The sequence below is a fragment of the Pteropus medius genome, unplaced genomic scaffold (assembly GCF_902729225.1).
Source record: "Pteropus medius unplaced genomic scaffold, Ma_sr-lr_union100, whole genome shotgun sequence".
Lineage (NCBI taxonomy): Eukaryota > Metazoa > Chordata > Mammalia > Chiroptera > Pteropodidae > Pteropus > Pteropus medius.
The window spans coordinates 7187667-7199973 of NW_024342257.1; the positions used below are offsets into that span (position 1 = coordinate 7187667).

The 12307-nt window shown below is 32.3% G+C and overlaps 1 pseudogene; it reads left to right on the top strand.

Annotated features, from left to right (window-relative positions):
- Positions 1-415: 415 nt before the first annotated feature.
- On the top strand, positions 416-534 carry LOC120600158 (uncharacterized; annotated as a pseudogene).
- The last annotated feature ends 11773 nt before the right edge of the window (positions 535-12307 follow it).

Here is a 12307-nt window from a genome sequence, read left to right on the forward strand (position 1 = left end):
ATTACTCAAGAAAATCAAATATTCATCTCAGAGGAATATCAACTACTGTTTAATGCTAACCTCAATGCTTTCCAAATTTTAGGCACTGTTGATTGAGTACTGAAAAGAAATATTACCCCAGTAGATCTCATCTTGCTGAAAAATCTAACCTCTCTTGGAATTATATATCTTGAATGAAAAACATAAGTTACCTGGATAAAACAAAGAAACTGATGTTTCCTCTCAAGAGAGACAGTAACAAATGTAACATGGTTTGGTAGGTATTTTCTTCACTGGGTCATTATGGACATTTAATGCTGTATCATTAAGTTTACTGAAGATAACTGATAATATACATTTAGGAATGAATGCTACCATGGACAACAGTATGGAGGTTTCTCAAACAAAACAAAACGAAACAAAACAAAACAGTATGGTCTACGGCCATGCCACCCTGAACACATCTGATCCTGTCTGATTTCAGAAGCTAGGCAAGGTTGGGCCTGGTTAGTACTTGGATGGGAGACCACCTAGGAAGACCGGGTGCTGTAAGCATAAACAAACAAACAAACAAACAAACAAACAAACAAAAAACAAAATGGAGATTTCTCAAAAAAAAAACTAAGAATAGAATTACCATATGACCCAACAATCCCTATTCTGGGTATCTACTCCCCAAATTTGTAAACATTTATCCAGAAAGATATATACACCCAGATGTTCATTGGAGCATTATTCACTGTGGCCAAGACATGGAGACAACTGAAGTGTCCTTCAACAGATGATTTGATAAAGAAGTGTCACACATATAAAATGGAATATTACTCAACCATAAGAAAAGATGAAATACTGCCATTTGTGACAAGATGGATATATCTCAAGATTATCATGCTAAGTGAAATAAGTCAGTCAAAAAAGTTGAGAAGTATATGATTTCACTCATATGAGGGATATAAAACTGAAAGCATCAAATGAACAAGACAAACAAAAAAAACTCATAGATACAGATAACAGTTTAGTGGTTATCAGAAGGAAAGGGGGAAGAAAGGAGGTAGATAAGAATAAAAGAGGTCAAATATATGGTTGCAGGAGATTTGACTTTCTGTGATGAAGATACAGTGCAATGTACAGATGATGTATTATTGAATTGTACACTTGAGAGCTATATAATTTTATTAACCAATGTCACCCCAATAAATTCAATAATAAAAAATAAGCAAAGTAAGGAAATTTCAGTGTTAGGAATAGTACAAAATTGTAAATCATAAGAAAATACTTTAGCTATCTATGAAAACTGATTTGAAAACCTGAAGTATTTTCTTCTATCTCTCTCTTATTTCATGATGTCTCTTTCACTTATCCTTTTAGAAAAATTTCTTCACTCATTATATCTACAAGTACTTTATACTAGATCTTCTCCAGTAAAAGACACTTCTCATATCTGTAGTCATGGTAAATCGAAAATATGTTCCAATATTTTATCTCACTTGCCTAGTTCACCCTTATATGTAATGTTTTGTTTTTTTTTAACTTGAATTTCATAGGTTTGATAAATAATTGGGATAACACATCTCACTGAGATATTTTCTACCTATATTAGCATTCCTTGAAAAATACTTCCTGCTCTTTAGAGTTTCTGGTCTTCATTGATCCGTGTTGGTTCGATTTCATTACTTTGTTACTTGTTCAGTTGTATCTTATGAAATTAACTGTTCTAACAGCCCAATAACTGTCTATTTTCTAGCTTTGGGATGATATATTTTAGACAGTATCATTTCAGTTTAAATTCTCTAACAGATCTACAGTGGGATTCCAGTCTCATTTCTCTCATTTGTCTAGGACTTTGAGGTGAGAAATGGCAAAATTCAAGCTTCCTTTAATAAAGAAAAACAATAATAAAAGGCTTTTGTTGATGAGAAATAATAAAGATGGCCTCAGTTGGAAATGTGACATAGGCATATGAACACCAACAATTTGATGGATAGAACGAAGTTACTAAGATTTTGTGTAAAGAATTAATCGAATTAGTATACCTCAAAGTGAATTTTTAAAATCATGTATTGACTTAAAAATCTAACTTAAACTGTGTTTGTATAGTTCTAAAGAAGTGGATAAAGTCTCCTTAGCCTTTTTTAGAGTTCCAGAGAGACACACAGAAGGCATCCTATATCTAATGTCTATAAACCTACTACAGTCAGAAAAAAGTAATCTAGCTAACAGCGGAGTACTATGTCAAGAATTTCCAGTTTTAGCAAGAACTAAGGGGTGACCTATAGGTCTCAGCGGAAAAAGAAAACTATATTCTCAAAAAGAGATTATCTCTTTTAAAAGTTAAGACTAGAGGCATAATAGCAGTTGACAAACATCTTTAACTGTGGGTACTATTCTAATCAAGATTGGAAAAATGAAGTTTTCCCCTGGTGCTAGTAAAATTTGAATGGCACTAATCAATGATTCTTTTCACTGGGGCTGTGCAATTTTTCTACAATAATATTTCCATGGTTAGGGACAATGAACACAGAGAACAGGAAAGAGAAAGTCAAGTACAGTGCCCATCTTAAAAGGAAATAAAGATTTAAATAGCTGAGGTGAAAAAGTTAGCTATCTTTTAAGAAAAGAATAATGTGTCTGGGTGTTTGGAATTTAGTTCTATTGTCATCCTAATTAACAGACTTAAAATGTTGTCTTTGGATGGAGACATATCCTTAACCACAACTTTGCTATCTTCCTTTCTCTAAAGCACATTTAACAAAGAGGCCATTAAGAATATTTCTATTCAGAAACCTGATTTTTGTGTGATTTGTGTTTATTGTTCACATGTTATAGTTGTTTCTACTTTTTTACTGTAAACCTTTTTAAAGGGAGAATTTGACACAGATTTCAAGCTAAAAGAGATTTGCTTATGCATGTCTGACACCTAAAATATTCACTTCTTCACACCAACTATCCCATTCAGCAATTCTTATTCACTAACAAATTTAGAAATAATTGCTTACTACCTAAGCAGTTCATAAATATGCATTAATTTAATCAACAAACTAGAAAGCTAGAGTTTATTTTAATTTAAAAATGCATATAAATATTACTAGCTTGTATCAATGTTGTCTTTCCTACATAAACTATTTTTTTTTCTTAGTAAGAGAAATTTGCTTTAAAATACATCAAGGCTAGAAATATCCTCAAATATTTGCAGAGAACTGTGTTAAATTGTGTTTGAAGTTTAAAATAATGTATGTATTTAAAATGTCTATATTGTAATAAAAATTCACTAACGTGAAGTAATATTATACGTAAAAACACTCTAATATTTTATTAAGGGTAGTACACCCTTTTTTTTTTTTTCAGAAATATTGGTCAATGAGTATCCCATTCTCTCTCCCAAGGCTAATAGTATCAGAAGAGGAAATAATTTTCTTTGGTTTTGTCTAAAGTTTCTTCATACAGCTGCTTGTTAACTACTTTAGTCTTTCAACTGTTACTATTTAGTAATTAAGAAGTAGCAACTGCTTTGCAAGACACAGATCTGCTTTTACCAGTTAGAGGGGATTTTTCAAAATAGTTAAATCAAAGCCTCACTTGATTATCTTAACATAATCTTATAATTAAATCAGTGATATTTAGGAAATCGAATAATGTTTTTCATGATAAAGTTTTCATGACATTTGCAGAGAATAAATTGTTTCAATATTTGGTCATTAAAGGAGGATTTTCCATTCAAAAATGAAGAAATTAGGATTAATAACAGGTATGTAATTCCAGAAGCCCTACACTCTGTAAGATTTGTGTGCAGAAAAGGAGAGAGCATGACTGCAAGCATTCTGTACCCCCTATTTGAAATGCTACTTGTAATTAAATCATTTATTAACATGGGATGATTATAAGATGTTAATGTAAATGTTTTACATTATTCAATAATGGGCATGTTTTAGTACAGAGTAATTTTAGAAATTCTCTCTCTCTTTCTCTGTCTCTGTTTCTCTGTCTCTCTCCTCCACACACTTCTCCATACCTGAGTTTCTCTCTCCTCCATCCTCATATCTTACTTCCTCTTCACTCTTGCTGTAGATTCTCCCTGCCTCATTTCATCTCTTCCAGGTGTTTTCTCCATTTCTCATGCTGTTTTTAATTTTACCTCTCTACCCCCTCTTTCCCTCCTCCCATGTTTCTCCAATTTACTGTATTCCTTCCCTGTTTTTTATTCCCTTTCTCTCTCTAACCTCTCCCCTTCTGTCATTTTTATAATGCCCCTCCCCTTTCTTCTTCATTTCTCTGTCCCAAAATAAAAAAAAAATAATAATAATAATAAGTGCCATTTTTGTCTTTTCTTTTTTACTTACACACATAATCACGGACAGTGTTCCATACCCACATTTTTTGTTTGTCTGAGCTTTGGTCAGGAACAGACCATAAAGCAATAAAATCGTGTATTTTTCCACTGATTGGAGAATTTTTAACTCCCTAAAATATGTTTTATCTGTGGGATTTAATTGCATTCATCAACCAAGGAAAAATATTATTTTAAATATCTTTTGATGAACTCAACCCCTGATGAAAGACTGGATAATACATGTCTAGATATTTTGTTTCTTTTGAAACTAGAAGTGTTTAAATAAATCATAAAATTTAAAAACACAAGTAGAAGTAGACTTAAAATTCATATAGTACAACCCACTAGGAACTGCTTCAACAAAATCCTCTGTAAGAGGCCATCTATCCTTTGCTATTTATTTATTTATCTATCTATCTATCTATCTATCTGTCTATCTATTATTTATTTATTTATTTATTTATTTATTTATATTTTATATCTTTGCTTTTTAAATTCCAGTGCTGAGAATCTCACTACCTCATTAGACAGCTCATTCCATTTTATTAGAAAATTCTGCTTTCTAATAATATAAAATCTCTCTGTGTAAACTTCACTCATAAGGTACTACTAATTATTCATACCACATTAGCAGACTGGTTCAACATAATTCTGCCTTTTATAATTTTTTTCTGGTAGCCCAACATATACATAGTTTTACTACATCTTATTATATAAAAGTTAATTAGAACTAGCTGAAAAAAGTTTCAAAAAGGTTTTCTTTTAGGCCAACTTATGTTGACAGTTAATTCAAGATCAACAATATCACACACACACACACACACACACACACACACACACCACTCATAATTTTGTGGTGAAAGAAAAGTGAAAAGGTTACCTAAATCATGAACCTAAAGATGAAATTCACCTAAGTCCTCTTTCCTGAACAATGTCTCTAAATATTCCTTCTAGAACTACGTTGGCTTAGAAATTTTATATATTTAGAGATATAAGTCTCTTTAAGATTAACCATGGGAGTGGCCACACAGAAATTCCCCATTTACATATATATTTTATGCTTAGATTTCAGGTCTGAGCATCATAACCATAATGAAATTTACACTATAAGGACCAACTGTGGGAAGACACTAGGCCACCTTCAAAGCTTACCCAACATGCCCTCTGGTGTGAGCATCAAAGGCCAAATTAAGCCATCAAACCGAGTTCAAAGTCAAAATAAACAGTCATCATTGTATTGAGAATTTTACATAAAATTAAGCCTTAAATGGGCTGCAGCTCATGACAGGGCCAAGTGCTCTGATGCATCCAGTAACTAAAGGCTTTGACCTCAAAGTTACCTTTTCTTCTGATCATGAAATAAAATATATATCTTTGAAGAGGATATCTTTCTTTTGCCCCTACTCTTTCTCTCCATCCCTATCTAATTTGTTATTTTACAAAATTATATGAGTATGTATCTCCTCAAAGTGCCTTAGGGCAAATAGTTTTCTTATTTTCTTTTACTAATCTTCCTCTCTCAATCAATCTCTCTCTCTCTCTCTCTCTCTCTCTCTCTCTCTCTCTCTCTCTCTCTCTCTCTCTTTCTCTCTCTCTCTCTCTCTCTCTCTCTCTCTCTCTCTCTCTCACACACACACACACACACACACAGGGCAATTTACCAGTATTATCAGATATGCTTCTGAATTTGGACTTTTTTATATTTAAAATAGATTTTTAGCTAGCTCTACCAACTTTTTTTCTTTCACTTTAATCCACTGAATATTCTTTATTTCAGAGCAATCTATAAACATTTGGGCTGGATCTAACAGCTTTAAAAGAGTGTTTTGGCTTGAAGAAACTTCTTATTTGGATTTATTTTCTTTTATTGTCTTTCTAATTACTGGATTTATTCTGAGATCATGTATATGTATTAATATATTATTAATCAGTGTTCTTACTATCTTATGGATTTCAACTTTCTATCATTTCTAACATCTTCTATTTAAATAAATCACTCCATTGTTCTCCTCAATGGAGACTGCTTGTGAGCCTGCCAAGTATCTGGAGAACACATAATCACCAACATATCATGAATTTACCTAATACTGATATCAGTAAAGTAGTACTAAAAACTAATCCACTTTCTGGGAATCAAACTCTCTAGAGTTGACTAAATCTTTACTGTATATCTTTCCATATAAATTCTTAAAATCTGTTCAAACAACTGAAGTCATTAAACATGCTAATTCTTTTCATACTTTCTACACTATGAAGTTAATTTCATTAATTCCTCAAAATTTTTATTTTTAATAGAAAGTCTGAATATTTGATAAGTGTACTGGTAAGAATGCTACCTGCTTTGATGACCAATATGGCTATGATAATCAATAAGTAGTTAAAATTGTGTCTCTCCAGCCAGATTGTCTGGGCTTGAATTCTAGCTCCATTACTTCCTAGGCTGCTGATCTAGGGCAATTTATTAGTGTATCTGGGCTTTCGTTTCCTTACATAGAAAACAGGATTAAAGAGGAATGTATTTCATAGGGCTCTTGTGTTATAGATGTGCAAGTGCTTAGATTAGTTCCTGTTGTAGTAAGAACTCAATAAACTTCCTTGTTTCTCTTTTTAGACTCTATATACGTGACAATCAGATAGATTATAAATGTAATATGTTCATTATGACTGAATACAAACCAAATAATTTTCACCAACTATCTAAATGATTGAAATGATTTTATGAAATAAATTAAGAACACATCATTTTATTTTTTAAAAAAATTAGCTAAGTAGAATAGATTTTTTCAAAGTTTGAATTACCTCATCTCATAATTCAAATGTATGGAAAGTAGACTATTCATTACCATCTACACTAGGCATCATTTAATCAAATTCAGTTCATGGTTTTAAGGTCTCTATTTCATAAAAAAATTTTTTTAATGTCCTAAGACATCTATATATAGGGGATTACCTAAGAAAAAATAGTTCATGTATGTACAACATACTTAAATATTTTGTTAATATGTTCTTATTTAATTTTTGGTCACATGTGTATGCAATTCATTGGTTCCCCTAATCGACCCATGGCATTTGATTAATTGTATACTATCTCAGAGCAGTGAATTCCGTAAGTTGAACTATGCCATTTAATGTCAATTTCAAGGATATTATATCACATCACAATGTTTGAAAAGAACTCATCATCTTTCAATAACATTTTCAGAGCATGTATTCTTCATTATGAATTCTTACCCATGACATTTACATTCTCAGCTAGGCTATACCAGCCATTCATTTCCCGATATAAAGACATTTGCTCACATTTCAAACTACGAATTGTTGAAGTACATTTGTAGGGTGTCTGAAAGTGTATCATCTGGGCAAACTTCTGCTAAACATAAAGTTCAGTAAGTGTAATAAATCCCATAATTCCTTCCTTTCAGAGTAATATTTACATTCAATTTAGGTTCCAAATTTGTTTCTTGACTTACAGTAATTATTTGTATATCTCATCATATCTGATAAAAATAATCATAGCCCTTTTAGTATCTTCTCTGTTCAATGCAACCACTCTTTACGTAATATATATGAATAAATTATGCTTCTCAGCATGATATAAGGCTATGCTTTTACTATAGGTTTCTGCAAAGAATACAAACCACAAGAGTTAAGCTTGATTAGGTTGTTCATTTTACAAATTCCCAAGATAAAAAGTCTTTTTTATATGTACAGTGAAGGAAGTGTTATGTAGTGCAGCAGTCCAGAACATATTCACAGCCTGCTGTCAGTAGTGAGTACAGATAAGGGGAATCACTAAAATAAACCTTGAAGCTTAATTTCCAGTCTGAGTCTGTTTGTCTCAACATTCTTATTTTTAACTGAAAAATAGGTGCAGAGAAACACATGAACTCCTATCCGGCCATTTATTTGGACTATAAATTAGACTAAGTCCATGTTTTAACACTGGACAAATTATTAATGCTCCCCTAGTAACTACAGTGCCTTGAGTATAATTCGTTCTCCTTCATACCCTCATGAATTATGAAGCCTACTCATGTCTAAGCCTATACCTCATTAAGTAGCAGATCAAAACCTGGAAACAGATTTTGTGGGTGTTACATTGACTCAGTATTCTCAGTATGTTCCCCTCACCGACAGTCTAAACTGATCTCCCATTAGCCATCCGTAATGAGGAAATTCTAGAAAAGGTTATGGCAGATATCAAAGTTATGTTGCATGAGCTTAGACAGGTCATTTTGCTTCTCTGGTTTCCTCATCAATAAAGTAAAAAAAAAAATGCACAAGAAAGCCCTTTTAGTTATGTAAGTCTAAAATCTCTACCATTTACATTGGTTACAATATTAGTCACATCATAAGATTTTTTTTTTTTTTTCAGCTTTGAAAGGAAGTATACTTAATGCTTAAGAGCATGGCCTCTAGAGCCAAAAAAAATAAAAAAAGGTCCAGATCCTGTACTTACCACTTACTAGATCTGAGACCTTCAACAAGTTATCTAAGCTCTCTGTTCTTCAGTTTTCTCATCTATGAATTGGGGAAAATAATGAAATCTATATCATACAGTTATTGTGAAAATTAAATGAATTAACATATATAAAGTACTTAGAAAAGACTTTGATACTTAGTTACAACGTGACTTTGTTATCTGCCGATGATAACAACCTAGAATCATATTGACTACATTATCACTATGACTCCGAGTATTTCTCAAATATTTTGTTTTCAGTTGAAGAACATTCAGATAGTCAGGACAAATATGTGCATGTATTAATTTCCTATCAATTTCCTACCACCGTTGAACAAATTGCCAAAGATTAGTGCTTTAACACAATAAAAATTTACATTATAGTTCTGGAGGACAGAGTCCAAAATGTGTCTTGCTGGGCTAACATCAAGTTTTCAGCAGGGTTCTGTTCCTTTTTGGAAGCTCTAGGGAAGAATTCCTTTCCAGCTTCTAGAGGCCACTCACATTCCCTTAGATTACAGCCCATTTCCTCCATTTTTGAAGTGACCAGCAGTCAGTTTACCTAATCTCACCACTGTGATGCCTAGGTCTATCCCCCTCTTCCACATTTAAGGAGCATTTTTATTACATTGGACTTACCTGAATAATACAGGCTACTAGAGCTATCTCAAGATCAGCTGGTTAACAACCTTAAGTCCACTTGTAAACTTAATTCTCCTTTGCTGCCTCAGGTATCATATTCATAGGTTCCAGGGGTTACAACACGAACATCTTGGGGAGAACTTTATTCTTCTTGGTACAGCATGTATTTTTTTCACACTAAAGACCATGGAATATGAATTTGTTTCTTATTTTAATTAATTCAAGAACATTTCTTTTGATTTAGAATTTTCAAAAGTGTTCTTCAGAGTCTACATGAAATTACAGATCCTCTGAATCTGGTTTAAGAGTTAGTAAGAGATAATTTACATTGCTTGCTTTTCCTAAAGGTTATATGCTACAAAAGTGTTTTTAAACTCTGAAAGATATTTACATTGGAAACCTAAGATTCTGTCATGCAAAGTATCTTAAGAATTGCTACTGTAGTCTTAAAATCAAGATCAGGGATTCTAGAGCCAAAGTGACTGGGTTTAAATTTACGCTTTACCATTTACTATTTGCATCATCTTCAACAAACCACTTAACTACACTATATCGTGGTTTCCTAATCTGTAAAACAGAATTAAAAATATTTCCTAAATGAGATAATATATGTCAGTAGAACAGGACCTGACACTCAGTTAAGTGCTATCCAAATGTTAACGATTGTTACTGAGTTATAAGAAATTTAGAAATTACTTATTTAAATGTTTAATAAAAATGCATTGCTAATATTAATAGTAATAGATCTTGACTGATTTCACAACAAGTAACTACATTATAGAACAAAGACATTTAAACAATGGAAAGTTCATATATGCATGAGTAATGCCAAATATGAACTAAAATAAAGGCCATTTATATAAGATAGAAAGCTCTGAGTCATAAAATGGCTGGGGTATTATGTTCTATCTTCTTCATCATGAAAGGGGATGGAATATTTCTAAGAAGAGAGATGCTCTGGGGCAAGTTTGTAAATGAGAAATTCATCCAGATACCCACTATCATTGGATGCTGCGTGGTGAATTTTATTAATAATTTTTGGGTGTTATTTTGACTGTTTGGAAATGCATTTAGCCAAAAGCATTGTAGACATAGAATTTGTCAAATGTGTGCTTTCTGCAGGCACTCAGATTATGAAATTACAGACTAGTTTGTGTAACTGGCTATATGGGTTTCAACTGAGGTTTACCTAAAATTATAAGTCTGCTAATGAGCAAGTGAAAGAGAATCCACTTGATTTAATGACTAAGACTTAGTCATTATGAACATAGTAGATTATGAACATAGTAACAGTAGAAATATAGTTGGTGGGAGAACAAATTAAGAAGAAAGCAAGCTAAATTCAGGGATATTTTTCTACAAATACATTTTTTCCCTCATCACTCTATCATACAAAAATGTAAATAATAAATGCAGTATAAAATATTTCAATTGTCAAAAAAGCATCATCACAAAGCAAATTATAACAACAATAAAAACCAAAACCCTTAATTTTTTTGCAGAGTGCCAGATTTCTCTGCCTTTATTCTTACTCCTAGTGATTCAGCAGGCAATTTTAGATCATTTTACATATTCATTTTCCTTTTAAATTGAAGGAAATATACTGACTGAACAAAATTCTTTTTAAAAGTCATTGTCTTTTGTTTTCAATTGTTTACTGAATGCAAAATATGAGTTTGAATTATTTAGCATAGAAAAGACTTATTGAGAGTTCTAGAAACAATGCCTCTGGTACAGTATAGTGAGTCCCTATTTTATCCACCATTGTACAGAACATCTATAAATGGCCTCAGTGCTTGCACAGTGCCATAGAGCTCATTCCCATTATCCCTGAGCTGTGGTTACTTCAAATGCTCTGCTAATCCTTCTGTGTTCTAATATGCTCCAGAGGAAAATCTAAATGCTCCCACAAAGTCAAAGAGGAGTCCCACTAATGAAATTAAGCAAAGGGAATAAAATGTGCTTTTGTCAATGTAGGCCCCTTAAGCTAAACTTTGGAAGGTGATGCACATGGATTATTCAGTAGAAAAGCTTTTAATTAATGTTACTTTACACTTACTCCATAAAGGGCAAAAAAATCAAAAGAGTCCATTAGGCTTGTTGAATGTGTAACTAAGCAAATTTTCAACAAGCTGAGTTCCCATCAGCCATCTACTCAAAAAGTACCTGAAATTTATTATAAGAGAAATCACAAAGAGTGGCTAATCAAATTCTTTCAGAGGAAATGTACTTTGTTCCTTTAATGCTTATAATAAGAGCTACCTTTATCAAACCCAAACTTTATTCTTTTTATCTTTCTAATGCTTATTTTCCTGATAGGCTTTTTTTTTTTTTCCTCAATACTCACTCCTTAAGTTATGGTTATGAACTGTAAAGTACATTGAAAACAACAATTTCCAAAAGCTTTGGCGAGGACGCAATGATAGAAAAATTATGTCAATATTCTGCTTCTGTCTCATTATTGATTTCTAACCAGTCCAATGTGGTAATGTAATTGCTTTAATGGACAATTGTCTATAGTTTGTAAACCTGAATCAACCCACCTCACTCTTTCACTGCAGTGCCCAAAACATTATTGATTCAAATATTGTCTCTAAAAAATAATCCTTTTTGGAGACTTCAAATTTAATTTAAAGACTGTTTGTAAGAGACACTAGGTCAGTGCTGCCATTAGCTGAACACCAACTGACCTTGACAGCTCTGACATTTTAAACAGGCAGTTGATAGTGATTGACTCATCAGAGAACAGCTCATTATTTATAGTGCTATCTTTTACTGAAACAACTTGATTCTGACCTGAGTAGTTTTCATCTGCACCTGAGCAATGTAGAATTACAGACCCCTACTGAACTGAAAAGTAATTTGTTCCTTTGTATTTCGTAATTTTACCACTTTCA